Source organism: Rutidosis leptorrhynchoides, chromosome 10, assembly GCF_046630445.1.
Source record: "Rutidosis leptorrhynchoides isolate AG116_Rl617_1_P2 chromosome 10, CSIRO_AGI_Rlap_v1, whole genome shotgun sequence".
NCBI classification, from domain to species: domain Eukaryota; kingdom Viridiplantae; phylum Streptophyta; class Magnoliopsida; order Asterales; family Asteraceae; genus Rutidosis; species Rutidosis leptorrhynchoides.
Genome location: NC_092342.1, coordinates 101,341,529 through 101,366,115, shown reverse-complemented (window position 1 = coordinate 101,366,115; position 24,587 = coordinate 101,341,529). Strand labels below are relative to the sequence as shown.

General features: G+C 36.9%; 1 non-coding gene across 1 annotated transcript; it reads right to left on the bottom strand.

Moving 5' to 3' along the window:
- Positions 1-10,639: 10,639 nt before the first annotated feature.
- Positions 10,640-10,745, bottom strand: LOC139874005 (small nucleolar RNA R71). The gene has a single exon (XR_011767710.1). It is a non-coding gene; the product is annotated as a small nucleolar RNA R71 (small nucleolar RNA).
- Between the last annotated feature and the right edge of the window lie 13,842 nt (positions 10,746-24,587).

The following is a 24,587-nucleotide window of genomic DNA, read 5'->3' as shown; positions in this document are numbered from 1 at the left end:
ACAAAGGGTTCGCCAAACTTGAAAAATAGATTAGTTGAAGGATCAACTGAAATCCGCTATTGACGCACATTTGAAGGCGGAGCAAAAGATTTCTTCTCTTTCTGGTGAGAACCAAAGGTTGTTGAATGCGAGCAATCGATTTGGTATGGTGTGTAAGGTTTTAGAGACGCATGTAAAAGATTTGTCGTTGAAGCTTGGTACTATCAATTCTGAAGTTAATCACTTGCAGGATTGTGTTGATGATTGGAATGCCAAGTATCAAATTTTGTTGGGTGAACGCAATAATATTCAGTCTGAATACAACACGCTAAGAGCTGGTATCCCTTCGATTGTGCAGCATGCATTAGGCTGTAAAGCTTTTATCGAACAGTTTGGTAAGGCTATGCTTGCTGCTCAAGATTATGAGCATGTTTTTTTTTGAGGTTGTCCAAGAAAACTTACCTGTGCCGGAGATTATTCCATAAAAAATTTATGATCAGCTTATTGAGGGTGCGGAAGAGAAATGCCATGCGGCTTGTGATGCTTTGGCACAAATTTTTATTTCTCATCTTGAGGAAATTGTTAAGGATGGGGACTACAAGTCCCAAAAGATTGTTGATGACAAGTTCAACTGAGCTTGTCATGCAGCCTGGACTGAGGTGCGATGTTTGCCCACTTCAAAGCTGCATTTTTTTGTGTTGGAGTGAGGTGCCCGACAAGATAAGGGTTTCACCTCCCTATACTTATATGTATTTTTATTTTATGTTAAAAGCAGGATGTGCGTCTGATCGCTGCGGGCGAGGATTATACATTCTCTTTAGTGTAGGGCACCGTACCAGCTAAGCCACCTTTTTTTATTTTTTTAGCGTAATGTAGTTATAGAAGTTTATTTTCCTAACCGATGCGAGCGAGGGTAGAATTTACCTTCTTAGGTAGCGGCACATTTATATAAGCCGAAGTAGGTTTTTATTTCTATTCCTTTACTTAGCTTTTTGTAGTGGTCACACATACTTATAAGTGTTAGACCTAGTTTATGCAGTTGGACATATGTAATCATTTCTTTTAATGATATTTTTGGTGTGTTGTGTTCTATTATTTTGTTATGTGCATTTACTATTTTGTGAACCTTTCAAGGCGGTTTTGACGACTCGTATTTATGTATAATGGCACAATAACTTAGAATAAATGCTATGTTACATGACGAGAGTGACCCTCTATGCAAGCATAATCTTTTTATTCCTGCGGCAACATGCCAATGTTGTCCGCAAAAGAGCAAACCAATGCTTATAATTTATACTCCTGACTTTTATAAAAACTTTATAAGTGTTTTTATGAATGGACAATCCAATGTCACTATCCGTAATATAGGCAATCCAATTCCTTTTGCCCAAGAGTCTTCCGGCCAAACCAATGTCCGGGTATTTTATAACAAGTAACCCAATACTTTTTTTATTGATAACCGAGGAACCCCTACTCCGAACGGGCACATTGCCCCCTCCCCCCACAGCAGATAAACCTAGGGACATCGGGAACCCAGGTGTCACCTTGATTCCCGAAAAAGCACCCTTTAGTCAAGGGTCACTATTAAGTTCGTCCATTTTTTTCCAGTGGCTGGATTTGAATCCATGACTTCTCGCTTCATTGGGGCCCTTGTGGCTATCCAATCTTGGCCTGGATGGTTAAGTAACCTTATACTTGTGATTTATAATCATAACTTTGCAGGTGTCCCCCCTGCGCGATGTACAAGCATTTGAAACAATCCAATTATTTACTACTGTAATCATTATATATAGTTTTAGTAACCAAACTAAACTATGCCATTCGCGATCCAGAGTATATCCCTGTGCAGCTGCAGTTGGAGCGTGCAATCAACAAATTAATTCAACATTCAAGTGTTATTGGGTAAAACTGATTGATTAAATTTATTAAAAACTTGATCAACTTGTGAAGTTGTCTTATTACAATGAGAAGAACAATACAAATTACAAAATTAAAAGCTTAAACAGATAGATGGGGTGACCAGTTCCGCCGTTTTCTTTTCACATGTAGCACTTCTTTAATATTTGCACATGCCAGGTGCATTTTATTGGTTTTCCACTCAAATTAGCAAGTCGATACGCCCTTCTGTCGCTTATTCCAATAACTTTGTATGGTCCCTCCCATTTTGGGCCTAATTTTCAGTGTCTTCCGCTCTCCTTTCTTCATTCTTGAGCCATACCAAATCGTCCATCTGGAAAGATAATGGTTGCACACGTTTATTATAGTAGTTTGCAATTTTTTGCTTGTTGATTGCTTCTTGAATTGCCGCCATTTCTCTGCCTTCTTCAACAAAGTTGAAATTCTCACGCTACTCTTCGCTATTGCTACTTTCATCAAATGAGGCTATGTGCCGTGTTGGCACATTAATTTCTGCAGGTATGACTGCCTCAAAACCATATACCAAACTGAATGGCGTTTCCTTGTAAAAGTCTTTTGGTGTTGTGCGATGTGCCCAAAGAACATTAGGTAGTTCATCTACTCAACCCATTTAAAATAAAACAAGTCGTGCTTTAATGCCCAACAGAATGTCACGATTTGTAACTTCGCATTGACATTAGCTTGAGAGTGTGCAACTAACGTAAATGTTTGTTATACGTTCAGTTCTTGGCACTGATATGACCGAAACGGACGATTTTATTTATGCGATGTCGTTAGGCCGTAAGGCGTTAGAATCAGCTATCGGGAGGTGAGAATAGTGGTTTATTATTTATATTTTGCGGGGACTAAATTTACTTTTAACTTTCTAAGGGTAGAAGGTGTAAGTTAACCTACGATCGTACTTTTGAATGGTTTAACGAATTGAAGATCAAGTGGATAATTGTCTTTGGTTAAATTACCTAGATAAAGGATAGTAGTTGGTTTTAAGCTAATAGTCTTAATTGCGGAAAAGTAAAGATGATGGAGGGATATCCGGAGTATGCTGACCAGGGAATGTTGACCAAGATATAAGTTTGAGCTAGGGAAAGGTAATTATGTTTATGTTAAAGCTATGCTTAGAATAGTGCTGGTTGGATGAGCCAAGTACACAGACCTACGTATCTCTAGACTCTCGAAGTTCTCGTTGAGTAGTGAAAAGTATGTCACATGGTTGTATAATTGAAAGGTAACTATACCTTGGAGGTTATCCTCAGTAAAGCACTAGGTTTATTAGTGAGTTTAGTTCTAATCCTAAACCTCGTTATCAGTTTGGATAACTAAATAACATGTGCTGTGTTGATTGAACACTGATCACAAACGGAAGGAGTCTGTCGGGTTAAGTTGACAAAACATTAATGAAAACTAACAACCATTTCATCATACTGATGAGATCATACCAATCTAAACATTATACAGCATTACAATTGACATACTGAAAGTAAAGTAGATAGAAACCTAATAGATACCTAAACAGTTAATATGAATTAATCCTAGGGCAACAATCAAACAAGAACATGCAATAGGTTTAGGTCATACAGTCAAGGCACTAACTAGATCTTAATAGCTCCTAAGAGGTATCTTTGGAACAAACAATAGGGATACTAGGTATTTCATGTCTCAATTCCAAAGTTATGTGTCCTAAAAGCACATTAGATGCCTCTCGGGAACTTCGGCCATACCGAGTTCATAGAATCTCCAGATACAATATAACTAGGGGTCATAATCCTTTGAAGTAGCTAAGTTCATATAGGTGGACAAGTCCTGATCACAACCTAGATTGGTCAATCCTTAAGATGCTAGCATATAAATCTACCGGAATCACAAGTTCAGTATGACGATAGTAACCGTACTAATTTAAATAACTACGTTAACCTAAACTTCTATCATGGCAACATACAGATTAATTAAGCTAACATTGTAATATCGGAAGGCATTATTAAACATAAATGACAACAATACATGTTTAATTAATAAGACAAGCGTTTCGGATAAAAACCTGAAAAGGTTGAAGAAATCTGACCGAGATCGCAGGGACTCGCCGGGATATCCTCCGAAAAATAAAAGCTAAGCTAGCTACTACTAAAAACTAACTAAAAAACTTGAAAATCTAAATTGAAGTACAAATTGAGTGTGTCAAAATGAATGCAAAAAGCTCCTTAAATAGGCAAAACTTTCCTGGCATACGGCTGGCAGGCCGTATAGCAGGCCCGGCTGGCAGGCCGTATGCCAAGGCAAGCCGTTTTTGGTACTCGGATGCTGGCAGGCCGTTTCCCATAGTGGCAGGCTGTATGGCAAGCCGGATGGCCTGCCCTGCTCTGCTGTTTTTCCCGGATCGTAACTTGATTTCCTGGGTCGTAACTTGTCTTTCACCGTTTTCGCTCTAGAATCTTCATTTTAGCTCCGTATTACTTGATTCTTTTCGCATCACCTTTGTAATTACTTAACCTACAAAATTAACTGAAAAAGCAATTATTTTGGCGACAAAGTTTGGAACTTTATTGATTTAGGGCTTAATATAGGGAGTAAAAACGTGACTTTTTGGCCGATATCAGGCACCAATCCCTAAAAGGGTTTCCCTCAAATTGTGTACCATTGTCACTTATAAATGCATTTGGGATTCCAAATCAGAAGACGATATTCCCCATATGAAGTTTCATATTTGCTTTCCGATGATTGTTTTAAGCGGTTTAGCTTCTACCCACTTTATAAAGTAAGCAATGGCCACAACCAAGAATTTTACAGCTCCTCACAATATTTAGAGTTGTAAGCAAGCACGGATAAAAATATATTATTATAAAAAAGTGCATTAAGAATTTAATACATGGGCCCAATGGGAATGGCCCGACGATATCAATTGTCCATTTGCAAAATGGCCATGGTGAGGATACTGGAATCATCGGATGCCGCGGAGCCTTGCTTACTGGTGCGTGCAATTAACATGGCTGACATGTGTGTATTACTTCTGCGGAATCTTTTAACTAGTTCTTTTGAAGCGAATCCGATCGATCTATCTCGTTATTGATCTCTGGATCTTTTGAAAAGTGGTAAAGAAATGAAGGTGAATGGGTAGTATATTTTGGGAGTGAATTTGGGGTGAGTATTTTCTTATTCATCAACTCTTTGGTGTAAGTTTTTCGGTTTAAATGCGTGGATTGGAAACAGAAATGGATGGCTTTTGTCTTCTCTATTCAGAATGATTTCAGAAGGAGGATCGCACATGCACCACGTATGACGCTTACTAACCATTGACCTTGAAATGTATGTCAAAACCACGTTCCAACTTCAACCGTACACCAGTACGCTCATCAAATGAATTGACAAAGTACTGTAGATTTGATGGATCATACTGGTACTTTGGGTCCAAGAATTCCTCATTTCTTGAGAGTAAGGGTCCTGCTTGGTCATGCGTAGCCTTTTACGTATTTTTTTCAAAAGAAAACTTTTGACACAAATCATGAGTTTTAGCTTAACCGTTCTGTTCTAGTGAATGTTCCGAAAACTTATTTCTAGCAATTTTATAGAATTTTTTGGGTAAAACGAGGTAAGAATCGAATTTCCCTAATATTCTTTGCTATTTACTTTTTAGACAAAAGAATTTTTCAAAATTTTGCGTTTTCACGGTTACTTGTTGTTAGGACCCCGAAGTTGTATAGTGTTAATGTGAAACATGCTTAAATGAAGGTTCCTTAGAAGAGGGCTATATAAGGAACCGATGTAGTCCTAATTAGATAGCCATTATATTGTAAACGAGTTCTAGAAGCTGTGGAATGTAAATTTTACCGATTCTCTCTCATACCGAGTCTCCTTCTTACATACCGAATCTCATTCTAACTTGTCATTTCTTCTAATCTCAACATGATCTGACCTATCATTTGGTATCAGAGCTTCCAGAGAGTGATATTACATCACTAGATCGATCCAGAGATTGTAGATTATAGAATCTGTATGCTCTCGGTAGATTGAATCAGATTCGGTATATTCGAATCTGATAATCTGCCGTTCATATTTGTGTGATAAGTTCAACGAAGGTGTATTAAGTTGATTAGAAAGAATTTCAATCATCATTACAGCTTTTTAAAATCAATTATGAAGAATCGAGTTGATTTTTAGAGTTCGTGGCTAATACTCTCGGTATTGATCAATTCCAGCTTGATTTTGTATTTTAGTAAAGGTTTGAGGTTTCAGTTGTGATCGTGAGGTGTTAAATCACATTTCTGACGATTTAATTTCATCAATTCTTCAAGTTTTGAAGATTCGATCAACATTCGGTATCGTAACTGCCATACCGAATCTGCTTCAAAGTTGTTAATTCTCATTAAGTGTTGCAGATTGTGGTGTGTTAGTGATACTATCACATTCGGTTTGATCATACGCAGCTAATTGGTGTGGTTTGAGAAAGGATTCGATTGATTTCTAAGTTTCCATATTTAGACTCGGTATTGTCAACTGCTACAGTTGACATTCGGTATCCAATACATTCGGTATCTTTGATATTCTATGTGTTACTAACTTGTTTCCTTGTGCAGCAAGGTTACCGAATCTAATTCAAAGAAAATGGATTGTGTTTGCATTCAATAGTATACAGAATATGGCTACCGAGTCATATACTGAATTAGGATCTCGATATCACATAATACTTTAGTTTTAAGTGTTCTAAGGCTTCAAATCTTGTGGTTACCGTATTTGTACCGAATCTAGGTATGTTACTTGTATTACTGATCAGTTTCTGATACAGAATCTGGTTTACCGAATCTGCTACAGTACCGAACCATTTACCGAATCTGCTACAGTACCGAACCAGATACCGAATCTGACATTTTTGTTAGATTTTTGTGAACCTTCATCCTAGATTTGTGTAATACCAAATCTTTACCGAATCTACCTCAATTTCAAGATGTCTACTCAAGATACTTTGATCATTGGATTAGATTCCCGACCTCCAGTGTTGTTTGATGGAAAGTACACTCAATAGCTTCACCGTATCACTCAGTACATAGACTACAAGAGTGAGAAAGCAAAGTACATATGGGCTTCTCAGAGAGATGGTTCAGTTGTAGATTATCATCAGGATACTGGTATGCCAGTTCCAGTCTATGAACTTTCTGGTGATAGACGTGAGAGAGCTCAGGGTGACATAGAGGCAAAGAAAATTGTTATGCAAGCTATCTTGTATGAGTTGTTTGAAAATGTTGATAGCAACACTATAGCAGAAGATATATGGGAAGAGATCAAACGACAGCAAGAAGGTTATGACATGTCAGATGTTACTAAACTGAATAAGGCTCTGGGATTTTATGAAGATTTCAAGCAGGAACCTGATGAACCACTCAAGGATACCTACCGTATTTTCAATGGTGTTCTCAATGAGTTGAAAAGGTGCAAGATTATAAAAGTAAATGCTGAAGTTAACATGAAGTTCCTCAAAAAGCTCAATGTTGATTGGCTTCCTTATGGAACCATTATTCGATCTACCAAAGATATTGACAAGATGACTATTCATGAGCTTGTTGGAGTTATTTTGCATTACCAACCTGAAGTGTCTAAACTTCAAGAAGGAAGGAAATAGTCTTCTCCGGGAGATCCACTTGCCCTAATTGCCAAAAAGAAGAGCAAATCATTTACGACTTCCAAAAGCTTATCCAAGAAAGTACTTGTTGAAGAATCAACTGATTCTAAAGAGTTGAATCGTTCTGATGTTGATGATTCTCACCTTGAATTAGTCAATATGGCAGCCATGTTCACAAAAGCCTTGAACAAATACAAGTTTAAAAATCAAGCAATCAACGCAAGAACTCACCGTGTTTGATATCGGCTAAAAAGTCATGTTTTCACCCCGGTATTAAGGCCCAAAAACAATAAAGTTCCAAACTTTATCACCAAAATACCCGCTTCATCAGTCAATATTGAAGAGCAAATAATTACGAAGACGGAGCAAAAAGAATCAAGAGAAACGGAGCTAAAACGAAGATTCTAGAGCGAAAACGGTGAAAGACAAGAAATCAAGTTTCGATCCAGCAAATCAACAAGCCAAACAGCTTGCCAAATGGGCTGCCAAACGGCCTGCTAGAATGGCAAACAGCCTGCCATAGGCCCTCAGCAATCGGCCTCGTTAAACCAGCTGGTCTGGCAAACGGCCCCTGTAAACGGCCTGCCAAACGGCCTGCCAGCCGTTTGCAGGGAAATTTTTGGTTTATTTAAAGCGTATTTGTGATTCATTCCAACACACACTTCAATTCACTTCTTTCTCTCTCTTGTACAATATTAGTCATACTTTCAAGGTCTTCGACTCCGTGCGGGAAACCTAGTACCCGGAGAAGAACGCTGAAGATTGTATTAGGAGCGGTCTGGAGTCTTGAAGTTGTCACTTTTGTATTTAGAACTCGTTTTATCTACTGGTACTTCTATTCCTTTCTCTTTATATAATGTCTTCCATTATTATGCTTTGTGATACTGTTGTCATGATTAGCGAGTAGTTATCTTTAGTGTATGTTATGACGTAATCAGTTATAATGCCGAAACTATATTATGGTTCGTGTATGTTGTCAAAATGCTTTCCGATTATGCTTTGAACTCAATCGCTTTTCTAACTAATAGAATGTATTTATTGGCTCTATTATTGGGAAGTCGTGAACCCCGATTCAGAGTACACTATCTGTGTCACCCCTTGATAGGAGAAGTCTATCAGATACAACGCGAGTTTCACTGAGGCATACCGGTTGTAGTAAGTCCACCGAGGCTTGGATTCCGACTGAGGACTCTTTCGTAGTGAAACATCTAACTAGACCCCTAGTACATTGTCGGTCCTAGACCATGTTAGTATAGTCACCAAGCATATAAACTTCGTACGTGCACGCTTAAGCACAGCGATTGTTGTAAGCTGTACCTCTGCTAAGTAAGGCTATGGAACACAATTAGTGTTGACTAGTACACTTCACCATAACACGGTCTCTAGTATTGCATCCAGCTTGAGGGATTATTAGTTAATTAAGGAAATGTTTGTTCGAACACATAAAGGATTTGACCGTTAGGATAACCGAACATATTCATGGAAGTCAGCCTGACATGGCCATGGTGTTCTTTATGGTTGAACTCTTTTAAGGGCCTAACTATCTTTTAAACCAATCATTAACGAAAGCATTAAGGCACATCGCGTCTCTCGGATATGGAAAACCGTGTATTCTATTATACTTAAGAAAGTTTAGACCGTTTCGGAGTGTTAATACGTTACCCAACTGAGTCGCTCAATTGGATGAGTCGTCTGAATGTATATGCCTGTAATCAGACTGAACGGGCGTCGGGGGTAAGGGACGTTGCTGCCTATTCAGAATCTTCAAGCCTATCACATTACCCAGTGACATGTCTTATGACAGGGCGTTTAGGACCAGTGTAGTAAATATAAGGTCACTGCCTATCCATGAGCAATCATTCCATAATATCGGCAAAGTAACTGATGAAATCATAGCATGCACTTGTTTTAGCCTTATCTGAATTACAAATTTTATCGTATTTACTTTGTTTTACTTACTTAATCTAGAAAATCCAAAATTAGGTAATCAACCACTACTCCTGCACCTTAGAATTATCTTAAGATTTAGATATTGGTTCGATTCTACTGATATCTCAAAAATACGACTCTAGGTCATACTTCTCTTACTCATAATAAGGAGTAGTAAGATTTAGGCCCCGCTAAATATAAATTTAAAACTAGTATCCACTTTTGATAGTCAAAGCTGACACGTTGCGACCTGACGACATCGCACATATAAAACCGTCCATTTTGGCCATATCATTGTGGAACATAAAGTTTTTGGCGCCGCTGCTGGGGAACTGGTATCAGACAATACTGCTCTCTATCAAACTCATTCACAAGCATTTAAGTGGTGTCTAAGAAAGACAATTATACACGGACTTGGTTGTTGGATTTTCCGAACAGTCTCCAATTATATTGGAACCAAAAGGATCCTGCCTCTCCGTAGTCGGCCTAGCCACTTGGTTTGTTGAAGAGTTCGTGCGAAGCTCTGTTATCAAAATACCAGGGAATCAGTAGCAAGAACCAAAAACATATCTATAATTAGGATAATTAGAATACCTTAGCTTAGAATACCTTAGACTACCTTAGATTACCTTAGATTACTTTAGATTAATCATTAGATCACCTTAGACTAAATTAGGAACCTAGTTTATCTATTTAAAATTTAAAACAACAAAAAGCGGCATACCCAGTGTATGACCCAAACCCGATCTAGAGTAGGGCTGTTGTTATTCGTACCTGATCCAGACGCCATAATCTCTAAAGCACGTAAAGAAGCAAGAATCAGAAATCAAATGGCGTTACACGTTACTTTAGTAGAAAACACTAAACCCTCGATTGAATGTCGAGGAGGACCAATCAGATTTCCAAAGATTCAAGGACACTTGTTCGAGTTAAAACATCACATCATACAACTCATCCAAAATGGCTGTCAATTCCACGGATTGCCGAATGACGATCCTAATTCTCACCTTGATAAATTCATATCTCTTTCGAATTCCTACAAGCAGCTAGGGATAGGACAATATATAGTCCGGCTATACTTGTTCCCCTATTCTCTCATTCATCATGCACAAACATGGTTCGAAGGACTGGAAAAAGATTCCATCACATCTTGGACGGAGATGGCTACTAAATTCCTAACCAAATATTTTCCTCCTTCTAAACAAACCAAGCTTAAGAATGACATCTTTAACTTCAAACAAAGTTATGATGAATCTCTTTACACTGCATGGGAGAGATTTAAAACCCTGCTGAAGAAATGCCCTAATCACCAGTTAGAACGGTCAGCCCAAATCTGCACCTTCTACAATGGTCTTAAAGTAAGTCATAGGACGACGATCGATGCAGCCGCTCAAGGAAATCTAATGAATTAAACCACAGACGAAGCATGGGAGTTGCTCGAGAACATGACAATGCATCATCATGACTGGAACAGTGGTGAAACAACTTCATCATCTGCATCACTGTCCGCACTTAATAATCAAACAGAGGCCATCAAATCCTTCACAGATAAGATGGAGTCTCTTGCCAAACAACTCGGAGAATTGAAGACGCAGCCGCAACAAGTTAACTAGGTCCAGGCCTGTGTTAATTGTACCAACCCGCAACCCACTGAAGAATATCAAGTTGAGTACGAAAACCCTGACGGTTCAGTCTGTTATGTTCAATACCCAGCTCGTCAATCGAATCCCAGATTCAATCAACAACCTAGGGTTAACCAATTCCAAAGAAACAACCAACCTTTTCGCTATCATTACCCACCTTATCCACCCCAACAATCTCAATTGACCTACGATCAACCACTTCCACTCACTGGTCCACCAGTTGAGGAAAATTCCCCAACCACCCAAATTACAAAATTAACTAACCACACTCTCGGAACCGATGATCAGTTGACACAGTTCATTCAAGGACAACAACAGCTAAATCAGAGAACTACATCTAGACAAGACCAGACAGAGATACTAATGAGAAATCAACTGGCTCTTCTCAAAAGTCTAGAAACACAGCTCGGACAATTATCACAACGCCTTGAAACCCGACCCCAGGAAAGGTTACCTAGTAATACTATCCAAAATCCCCACATAGAGGAAGCTAAGCAAATGGACTCAGTAATCCCAGGAGAAGAACCACGGAGAAGGTCAGCTAGAATCAAGAATAAATCAACGTACTCAGCAGTTGTCCACCGCAACTCCAGTTCATGTACCCTATCCTGGAAGGTTACAGGAGGAACCTTCTAAGCTTGATTCCTTCAAACTTGATGGAAGATTCCTGGACACCGTGTCCAAAGTGCTTAATCAAAAGAGATATATCCGAAGGCTTCTTTCTACAAAGGAAAAGATACCAGATTCTAACAAAATTCCACTGAGTGAAGACTGCTCAGCAGTACTCAGAAACTCTCTACCACAGAAGCTAGGAGATACGGGCCGCTTCATTTTCCCGTGTTCAATCTACCAATCTGGAACCATTCATGCGCCTGCAGATTTAGGAGCAAGTATCAACCTAATCCCCTACTCTCTCTACAAGAGATTAGAGTTAGGAGACTTGTCACCAACCAAAATGACAATCTAACTTGCCGATCACACAATTTGATATCCTAAGGGCATAGTTTAAAATGTCTTAGTGAAAGTTGATAAATTCTTGTATCCTACGGATTTCGTAATGATGGATATTCAGGAAGACCTACACACACTAATAGTGTTAGGAAGACCCTTCATGAATATGGCTAGGGCAGTCATTGATGTGTACAATCAAACCTTGATTTTACGATCACATGGGGAGAGTGTTACCTTCAAAATTGACCAACCTACTGATCTTTCTGGACAGGCAGAGATGTTTGCTATTTCCACCAAACGGATCACTTCCGATGATGAGTCTCCACCACCAGCCGAAGACATCGAGATGGGTGTCGAGTCACAGTCTGTTGACGACCCAGAAATGGAAGAAGAGGATCCCAGCGAAGAAATAGAGGAAGAGGACGAACCTGAGGAGGAAGAGGAAATGGAAGACGTAAAAGAAACTGCGATAATACCAAGCCCGCAGCATCACGAAGAATTAATGAGGCTTGAGACTAAGGATCACAGTTTAATCATTCGCTTCAAGAAGAAGACTGATAAGGTTGACTTTAAAGTCATAGAAATTGATCCCGAAAGTGTCAAGGTGAAGAACCAGAATACTGAAGAAACCCGTTCATCAGACGAATATTCAGATGATTATTCTACCGATGATAATGAGGAATAACCACATGAAGACATTCTAGATAGCTCATAGTCTCCATCCGAATCAGAACAGGAGGAGCCAGACTCTTCTTCAGATCGGATTCCAATCATATCCACTCACGGCGACATGATAACCTTCATCAATGACACCGATGAATTTGAAGAGATTCTCGAAACCATCCATAAGTCACCAATTGATTACACCCTACGCTTAACCGAAAGAATCACATCTATCAAAAACGAATACGGTCGTTATCTCTAGAGAAAAGACAATAATGCTAAAATCCTAGAAGAACGCATTCAGTACTTTATCAATACCCTTCACGATCATATCTACCGCGAAGAAAGGCAGCGAGAGCACGACTTGGTAGTTCGCACTATTCTAGAGACGAGATTTTGTCGAGATCAGAAGATCATTTACTCTAAGGTTTACAACGCCTTAACCGAATCTGCACTTCCGTTCTCAGCAAACCAACGAGCACTACTGACTCTCATCCGGAAGCATATGGATCTTTCCACTGGACGCCCAACTTATCACTCTCTTAGAGAGGGATAATTTTGAAAGCACACCAGAGAGGCTAGTAATTTACGTAACAATTGATCACCACGCCGATCTAATTATCAAAGAGTTACAAGACGCAGTCACAGAGGAAGTAAGACGCAACAATCCATTTTCTCATCTTGAACCAGACCAAGTCAACATTTCCACCTACGTTACGAAGCAAATAGCACATATCTTCCAAGAATCCACGGATCCTATTTTCACATTCAAAGCAGGATGTAGGGAGATATACTCAAAGATGGTGTCATAACCTGACCTTAACCATAAGAACGAATACAATAACATATGATTTCGAGGTATTGACCTCTATATGCGACATTTTTCAAAAACTGCATTCGTTTTTACAATACAAACCATAGTTTTTATTACAAATACAAGGTTTAAACAACTTAATAATGATTATCGTTTAGCGATAATCTTAGACTTACAAACTTTACATGTGATAATAACAATACGACTTCCAACATATTTTTCATTACAAATCCTCCGATATGCAGTTTTATTTTTGACACAAATATGCATACTCAAGATCTTGCTTAAATTCAACATGTTGCAGTGGAAGCTTTTAGTTATCACCTGAGAATAAACATGCTTAAAACGTCAACATAAAGTTGGTGAGATATAGGTTTAATGCCGACAGCCTTATAAATATAGACCACAAGATTTCATATATAAACGTTTTAATAAAAATATTCTAAGTTGTTGAGCACTTGATAACCATACTTAACATTTAATCAACGTCGCATATTCCCTTTATTATGAAATCTTACTACACCGTACCAAGTGTAGTCACCGAAACGAAGTACTGTGCAACCGTTGAATACTGGTCGTTCAGTCCGGTTGGGGTTGTCAGGCCCGATAGATCTATCAACAGGATTCGCGTTTACAATACCTCATGTAAATAGTAGTTACCAAGTTACATGGAAGTATGCCAGTGGTACAACTAAACGTAGAATATATATTTTTAATCACTTGTGTCCATAACGTAAATCATAAAATGCATGTATTCTCATTCTGAAATATTTAGAGTTTAAAAGTGGGAATATATACTCACTTTTGCCTTGAAGGTATTTATCACGACTTGGTCTCCGATAGATATCACGAACCTAACCATATATATAATATATCAATATATTTTCTTTTTAAGTAATCGTTACATATATATATATATATATATATATACATATATATATATATACATATATATATATATATATACATATATACATATATATATATATATATATATATATGTATATATATATATATATATATATATATATATATATATATATATACTTACTTTTAATACTTTTAATATTTTCTTAGTCCGTAGTTAGCAGTCCGATGTTAGTGGTCCACAATTAGTTGCTTAAATAAAATAAATAAAGACCCCATCGTATTTGTATTGATCAGAATTAATCTTGACCCATGGTACCATGTTGTCAAATGATGTGTTGCGTACATAAAGTACCGTGTTGTCAAATGACGTGTTGCGTACAATCATGAGGTCTTATGATTAATCTTCTCGTGTTGTTTACGGGTGGTCCTGAAATATATAAAATCAAATCATAAGTAAATATATATGAAATATCATATTAATTAGAAATATATGATTAATTTAATTTTTCTCCAAATATTTTCGTAGCTAAACTAGTTTCGGATACCCGATCTTGTTTTAGTCGTAGTTTCTTCATTACAACTCCGTTTTTGTTGGTTCAACTTGCCACTTCCTTGGATCGAGTCAAATTTTAACAATATGAAATGAAAATACCTTAGGTTGTATTCGAAATCATAGGTTATAGGTCAAACTTTGGTGAAACTTATGAAAGTGATCATTTTCCATCATAAAAACAACATTTAATGATCATTTTTCTAAAAATACTTACACTTTGAGTTAAACCATGAAATTTTTATGTGTTAACATATTCATAAGAAATATCATTTTTCCAAAACATGAACTTCCAATTCAAAGCTTAAGATGGTTTTTAATTATCCAACCCAAAACAGCCCCCGGTTGCACTCCGACGACGTAGATTCAGTTTTTAAGGTGTTCTTTGTAAAACCAAGTTATATCTTGTTAAGTTAACATATCATTATCATATATTACAGGTCTTAAAGTGTTTTAAAAGTCAAGTTAAAAGGATCTATTTAGTTTGCGAACAAGTTTGAAATCATTCAAACTATGTTCTTGTTGTTAAAATTTTATACCACAAAATAAAATAGCTATATGAATATGAATTGAATAAGATTATGAATAAGGTTACTACCTCAAGTTACTTAGACAAAGTTACTGTAAGAGATGAGAAAAATCCTAGAATCAAAAGAGTGGTGGAGTTGGATTGAAAGGTTAGAAGTAAACTTGTTTACTTGGAAGGATTTTTGAAGTGTTCTTGAATGGATTTTCTTATGATGATTAAGGGTTGTTTTTGAAGCTAGATATTCATGGTTATTTGATGAGATTGTAAGAACACTTAAGGTTCCTAAGAGTGTGTTTTTGGTTTGAGAAAATGTGTAGTAAAAATGAAAATGGAATGGAGTATAAATGGTGGTGAAAAGATGTATAAATTTGTAATATTGTGCAAAAGTCTTGTAATATGCCAAATTGATTAATCATGCATGCTAAGATCCAAAATTGGCTGACTCATGGCTGCTAATAAAGTGATTGTGATGTGTATATACCAATAGTAAATACGTATAGAAGCTGGGTATGATACGGGTACATATACCCTAGATATACGTATAAAAATCTTGAGAAAACGGAACGAGGATTCAAATATAGCAATCTTTTGTAAATATACTTATATTGTTTTATGTATATAAATCCTATAAAAGTGATAAAATACATATCTATACGATACATGTATAAGCATTATAAGTTTTAAGTATTTAACTCGAAGAACGTCACATATAGTTATCGTTTTGAAAACTTAAGTTAGTAGTCTCAAAATATACTTATAACTCATTGTTATTAGTACATGAGATGTTAAAACATTCTTAGATCATGTTAAATATATAAAAATACATATATATACACAAACGTATAATTATCGTATGTTATATAGTTCGTGATATCATCGGTCAAATTGGACGGTCAAACGTTGTGTAAAACTCTTTTCAAAAACATAAGTCTCAATAATTTAGATTACTTATCATGTTGGTAAGGTTTAATTTATGTAAATATTAATCTCATAGGTATAAAAGGATCAAAAAAATCCGGGTCGTTACAGTACCTACCCGTTAAATAAATTTCGTCCCGAAATTTTAAAATTGTACCTATTTTGCGTTCTCGGGAAACAAATGTGGGTACTTTCATTTCATCTGATCCTCTCGTTCCCAAGTAAACTCGGGACCCCTTCGAGCATTCCAACGAACCTTAACGATTGGTATGTTGCTCTGCTTGAGCCGTTTAACTTCACGGTCCATGATTTCGACTGGTTCTTCTATGAATTGTAGTTTCTCATCGACTTGGATTTCTTCAAGAGGAATGGTGAGATCTTCCTTTGCAAGACATTTCTTGAGGTTTGAGACGTGAAATGAATTATGTACTCCGGCGAGTTGTTGCGGTAACTCGAGTCGATAAGCTACCGGTCCAATGCGTTCGATGATCTTAAACGGGCCTACATACCTTGGGTTCAGTTTACCCCTTTTACCGAAATGTATTACACCTTTCCAAGGTGACACCTTTAACATAACCATGTCACCGATCTGAAACTCTAATGGTTTCCTTCGGACATCGGCGTAGCTCTTTTGGAGACTACGGGCTGTTTTCAATCTCTCCTTGATTTGTATTATCTTCTCAGTCATTTCGTGTATGATCTCGGGACCAGTTAATTGTTGATCTCCTACTTCATTCCAACAGATAGGGGATCTGCACTTCCTTCCATACAATGCTTCGAATGGTGCAGCTTTAATGCTCGCATGATAACTGTTATTATACTAGAATTCTGCTAATGGTGCAGCTTCAAGAGTCTGAATTGTTCTTTCACTCTGCCCGTCAGTTTGTGGATGATATGTGGTGCTCATATCCAAACAAGTTCCCAGGGCCTCCTGTAGTGATTGCCAAAACTTTGATGTAAATCTACTATCACGATCGGATATAATGGAAATAGGTATTCCACGCCTTGAAACAATTTCCTTTATGTATAATCGTAATAGTTTCTCCATTCTATCTGTTTCCTTTATAGGCAAGAAATGTGCAGATTTGGTGAGATGATCAACTATTACCCAAATGGTGTCATAACCCCAGGCAGTCTTAGGTAACTTTGTGATGAAATCCATGGTAATACCATCCCATTTCCATTCTGGGATTTCTGGTTGTTGAAGTAACCCTAACGGCTTCTGGAGTTCTGCTTTGACTTTGGAACAAGTTAAACATTCCCCAACATATGTTGCAACATCTGTCTTTAGATTAGGCCACCAATAATGCGTCTTAAGATCTTGATACATCTTTCCAACTCCAGGATGTATCGAGTATCTTGTCTTATGTGCCTCATTCAATATCAACTTCCTTAATCCACCCAACTTCGGTACCCAAATACGGTTTGCAAAATATCGAATTCCGTCTTCCCGCATAACGAGTTGCTTCTCATACTTCTTCATTATTTCATTTCCTATGTTTTCTTTAGTAAGAGCTTCTCGTTGAGCCTCTTTGATTTGTGAGTTGAGATTCATGCGAATTTTTATGTTCATCGCTCGTACTCGAATTGGTTCCCGTTCCTTTCTGCTTAGAGCGTCGGCCACTACATTCGCTTTCCCGGGATGATAGCGAATCTCACAATCAGAGTCGTTTATCAGCTCGACCCACCTACGTTGCCTCATGTTCAGCTGTTTCTGATCAAAAATATGTTGAAGGCTTTTATGATCAGTAAACACAGTACATTTAACCCCATATAAATAGTGTCTCCATATCTTCAATGCAAACACTACTGCTCCCAATTCTAAATCATGCGTCGTATAATTCCGCTCGTGAATCTTCAATTGATGAGATGCGTATGCTATAACTTTCTTTCGTTGCATAAGGACACAACCAAAACCTTGTCGCGAAGCGTCACAATATATCTCAAAATCATCGTTCCCTTCAGGTAACGATAAAATAGGTGCTGTAGTCAACTTCTTCTTCAGTAATTGAAATGCACTTTTCTGCTCAGAAGTCCATTCGTACTTCTTCCCTTTTTGCGTTAACGCTGTTAATGGTTTAGCTATTCGGGAAAAATCTTGAATAAACCTTCTATAATAACCAGCTAAACCCAAAAATTGGCGTATCTGCGTTGGTGTCTTAGGAGTCTCCCATTTTTCAATGGCCTCAATTTTAGCTGGATCAACCTGAATTCCTTTGCTACTAACAACGTGGCTAAGAAATTGCACTTCTTTCAACCAAAATGCACACTTAGAAAATTTGGCGTATAACTGTTCTTTTCTTAACAATTCTAATGCCAACCTTAAATGCTGCTCATGCTCTTGCTCACTCTTGGAATAGATAAGAATATCGTCAATGAAAACGATAACAAAATTATCTAAATACGGACTACAAACTCGATTCATGAGGTCCATGAATACAGCTGGCGCATTAGTCAACCCAAACGGCATAACCAAAAATTCGTAATGACCATAACGTGTCCGAAAAGCAGTTTTCGGAATATCTTCTTCTTTGACACGTAATTGATGATAGCCCGATCTTAAGTCAATTTTCGAGTACACACATGATCCTTGCAGTTGATCAAATAAGAAGTCAATTCTCGGTAGTGGATACCGATTCTTGATAGTTAACTTATTTAATTCGCGATAATCTATACACATCCTAAAAGATCCATCTTTCTTCTTGACAAATAAAATCGGAGCTCTCCATGGTGAAGTACTTGGTCGTATGAATCCACGGTCCAGTAATTCTTTTAACTGACTCTGAAGTTCTTTTAACTCAGATGGTGCAAGTCTATATGGAGCACGAGCCACTGGTGCAGCTCCTGGTACTAGATCTATTTGAAATTCTACAGATCTAAATGGAGGTAATCTCGGCAACTCTTCCGGAAAGACTTCAGGAAAATCTCTTGCCACAGGCACGTCATTGATGCTCTTCACTTTTTCCTTCATTTCGACTTTATTAACATGTGCTAAGATAGCATAACACCCTTTCCTCAAGCACTTTTGAGCTTTCAAACAACTAATGAGTTTTAGCTTTGAGTTACCCTTCTCTCCATAAATAATTACTGGCGTTTTATCCTTACGAGGAATGCGAATTGCCTTCTTGGCACACACAACTTCAGCTCCTATTTTGGACATCCAGTCCATGCCGACTATTACATCAAAACTTCCTAATTCTACGGGTATCAAATCAATCTTAAATATTTCTCCGGCTAAATTTATTTTACAATCACGACAAATTTTATCGGCTTTAATTAGTTTACCATTAGCTAACTCAATCATGTACTTAGCATCTAGAGGTAATGATGAACAATTCAATTTAGCGTAAAAGTCTCTACTCACGTAACTTCTATCGGCACCATTATCAAATATAATATATGCGAATAAGTTATTAATGGTAAACGTACCCGTAACAAGCTCCGGGTCTTCACACGCCTCTCTAGCATTAATAACAAATGCTCTTCCACGTGCAGATCCATTATTCTTCTCTGGATTCGGACACTGGCTCTTATAATGACCCTGTTTCCCACACCCATAACAGGTAACAGTGGCCAAGGCAGTTCTATTTGCATTAGTGGTAGGAGTCTTGGTGCCATTTTTATTTGTAACAGGAATCTGACAATCTTCAGCAAGATGACCCCTTCGATTACAATTTTCGCACACCACATTACAATAACCAGAGTGATGTTTGTGGCATCTGTTACATAAAGGATTTCGTCCTTTGTAACCTGAGTTCAAACCGCTACCCGCACCTTGCGTGGTTTCTTGTTTCTTGTTGGATTGTTGATGATTACCTTCCCACTTTCTTTTGTTTCCCGATGTCTTGTCATCGGTGTTCTTATCCAGAATAATCTGGTCCATCAACTCGTTCACCATGGTGATGGCTTCGTGAATAGTCTTGGGTTTCGATGCTGTAACATTTGCTTTGACATTTTTAGGCAAACCATCTTTGTACAGTTCTATCTTCCGTTCTTCGGTTGGTACCAATTCGGACATAGCAAAGCTAATTCCATGAATCGCTGATTGTAGTTGATGAGTTCAGTACCAATAACTTTCAGGCTTCGTAATTCAGCTTCCAACTTCCTAACCTCGTTCCTTGGACAATACTCGTTGATTAGCATTGTTTTGAATTCTTCCCAGGGAGTATCATAATCTACATCTCCTCCTACGGCCTTCACATAGTTTTTCCACCATGTGAGTACACTATCTTGTAAGGTGCACGATGCATACTTGGTCATGTCCTTCTCAATACAACCACTGATTTTAAACACAGACTCAATCTTTTCGATCCACCGGGTTAAACTGACCGGTCCTTCTGTTCCACTGAATGATGAGGGCTTGCAACCTTGAAAAGTTTTGTAAGTGCATCCCACACGAGGATTTGGGTTAACTGCAGCACCTCTTGTAGCCTCGACCCATAACATCCTGTCGTTCACTCGCTGATTGATGAGTTCCTGGATTTCTTGTTCTGTCATTCGGTTCAATCGCGCCATAATCTTCAATAAAAATGGAAAAAAATAATTATTCACATGGAATATTATAGATGTAGTATGTATTTACAGTACATCGTAGCTTATTAATAATATGAACCGGTTATTATTATAAAAGCCTTTTCTTCTTATTAGCGTTTTATAATTATACCTAGGGTAGTACCTGCCCGTTAAAGTTCATACTTAATAGCTTAGTACGAAAATCAATTACTATCACCCAAATAATACTCAACCATGGAAAATTATTGCATTTCACACTTCACTATTTTACATATGCTTATCTTACATCAAACATTAAGCAAACCACACTAGTAATATTATACAAAATGTTATATGATCCCATGGTTTAAAACAACAGCGCATCATTTAACCCAAAACGTTTGTGTTCAAAGAAATCGCTTAAAGGTTATCTTGACTATCTCCCTGCGTTTTGGCTGAGGGGCTGAAGAACTAGATGCCGGGATAGAACTAATAGGAATAGCGAGAATAGGGGTGGAAGTGTCTGGTGGAGTTGGTGCCACAACATCCTCACTAAACTTGGGATTTGGATTTTCCAATTCAGTAGCCTTTCGTTTCTTTCCTCTTTCAAACTTGTCTTTCGTAATTTCCTGTATTTCTTCCTCCTCAGGATCACTTTCCGGTTCCTCTTCAATTGATTCATCCGAAAATTTTGAGTCTTCCCCAAAGGTATCATTTTCATCATCGGACAGGTTAATGACTGGAACACCATCTGAAGATTCTGGTTCGGAGTCGCTGAATGTGATAACAAGTTCTAAGCCAGACATCTATCACATAACAACTAGCATGTTAGTACCACATAATATTTACATATTAAATTTTTTTTTACCAACAAGGATAAGCAATAGTTTTCGAAATCAAACACGGTCAAAGTCCAGACTCACTAATGCATCCTAACAAACTCGATAAGACATACTAATGCAAATTTTCTGGTTCTCTAAGACCAACGCTCTGATACCACATGTCATAACCTGACCTTAACCATAAGGACGAATACAATAACATATGATTTCATCGCGAGGTATTGACCTCTATATGCGACATTTTTCAAAAACTGCATTCGTTTTTACAATACAAACCATAGTTTTTATTACAAATGCAAGGTTTAAACAACTTAATAATGATTATCGTTTAGCGATATTCTTAGACTTACAAGCTTTACATGTGATAATAACAATACGACTTCCAACATATTTTACATTACAAATCCTCCGATATGCAGTTTTATTTTTGACACAAATATGCATACTCAAGATCTTGCTTAAATTCAACATGTTGCAGAGGAAGCTTTTAGTTATCACCTAAGAATAAACATGCTTAAAACGTCAACATAAAGTTGGTGAGATATAGGTTTAATGCCGACAGCCTTATAAATATAGACCACAAGATTTCATATATAAACGTTTTAATAAAAATATTCTAAGTTGTTGAGCACTTGATAACCATACTTAACATTTAATCAACGTCGCATATTCCCTTTATTATGAAATCTTACTACACCGTACCAAGTGTAGTCACCGAAACGAAGTACTGTGCAACCGTTGAATACTGGTCGTCTAGTCCAGTTGGGGTTGTCAGGCCCAATAGATCTATTAACAGTATTCGCGTTTACAATACCTCATGTAAATAGTAGTTACCAAGTTACAGGGAAGTATGCCAGTGGTACAACTCAACGTAGAATATATATTTTTAATCACTTGTGTCCATAACGTAAATCATAAAATGCATGTATTCTCATCCCGAAATATTTAGAGTTTAAAAGTGAGACTATATACTCACTTTTGCCTTGAAGGTATTTATCACGACTTGGTCTCCGATAGATATCACGAACCTAACCATATATATAATATATCAACATATTTTCTTTTTAAGTAATCGTTACACATATATATATATATATACTTTTAATACTTTTAATATTTTCTTAGTCCGTAGTTAGCAGTCCGATGTTAGTGGTCCACAATTAGTTGCTTAAATAAAATAAATAAAGACCCCATCGTATTCGTATTGATCAGAATTAATCTTGACCCATGGTACCATGTTGTCAAATGACGTGTTGCGTACATAAAGTACCGTGTTGTCAAATGACGTGTTGCGTACAATCATGAGGTCTTATGATTAATCATCTCGTGTTGTTTACGGGTGGTCGTGAAATATATAAAATCAAATCATAAGTAAATATATATGAAATATCATATTAATTAGAAATATATGATTAATTTAATTTTTCTCCAAATATTTTCGTAGCTAAACTAGCTTCGGATACCCGATCTTGTTTTAGTCGTAGTTTCTTCATTACAACTCCGTTTTTGTTGGTTCAACTTGCCACTTCCTTGGATCGAGTCAAATTTTAAGAATATGAACTGAAAATACCTTAGGTTGTATTCAAAATCACAGGTTATAGGTCAAACTTTGGTGAAACTTATGAAAGTGATCATTTTCCATCATAAAAACAACATTTAATGATCATTTTTCTAAAAATACTTACACTTTGAGTTAAACCATGAAATTTTTATGTGTTAACATATTCATAAGAAATATCATTTTTCCAAAACATGAACTTCCAATTCAAAGCTTAAGATGGTTTTTAATTATCCAACCCAAAACAGCCCCCGGTTGCACTCCGACGACGTAGATTCAGTTTTTAAGGTGTTCTTTGTAAAATCAAGTTATATCTTGTTAAGTTAACATATCATTATGATATATTACAGGTCTTAAAGTATTTTAAAAGTCAAGTTAGAAGGATCTATTTAGTTTGCGAACAAGTTTGAAATCATTCAAACTATGTTCTTGTTGTTAAAATTTTATACCACAAAATAAGATAGCTATATGAATATGAATTGAATAAGATTATGAATAAGGTTACTACCTCAAGTTACTTGGACAAAGTTACAGTAAGAGATGAGAAAAATCCTAGAATCAAAAGAGTGGTGGAGTTGGATTGAAAGGTTGGAAGTAAACTTGTTTACTTGGAAGGATTTTTGAAGTGTTCTTGAATGGATTTTCTTATGATGATTAAGGGTTGTTTTTGAAGCTAGATCTTCATGGTTATTTGTTGAGATTGTGAAGAACACTTAAGGTTCCTAAGAGTGTGTTTTTGGTTAGAGAAAATGTGTAGTAAAAATGAAAATGGAATGGAGTATAAATGGTGGTGAAAAGATGTATAAATTTGTAATATTGTGCAAAAGTCTTGTAATATGCCAAATTGATTAATCATGCATGCTAAGATCCAAAATTGGCTGACTCATGGCTGCTAATAAAGTGATTGTGATATGTATATACCAATAGTAAATACGTATAGAAGCTGGGTATGATACGGGTACATATACCCTAGATATACGTATAAAAATCTTGAGAAAACGGAACGAGGATTCAAATATAGCTATCTTTTGTAAATATACTTATATTGTTTTATGTATATAAATCCTTTAAAAGTGATAAAATACATATCTATACGATACATGTATAAGCATTATAAGTTTTAAGTATTTAAGTCGAAGAACGTCACATATAGTTATCGTTTTGAAAACTTAAGTTAGTAGTCTCAAAATATACTTATAACTCATTATTATTAGTACACAATGAGATGTTAAAACATTCTTAGATCATGTTAAATATATAAAAATACATATATATACACAAACGTATAATTATCGTATGTTATATAGTTCGTGATATCATCGGTCAAA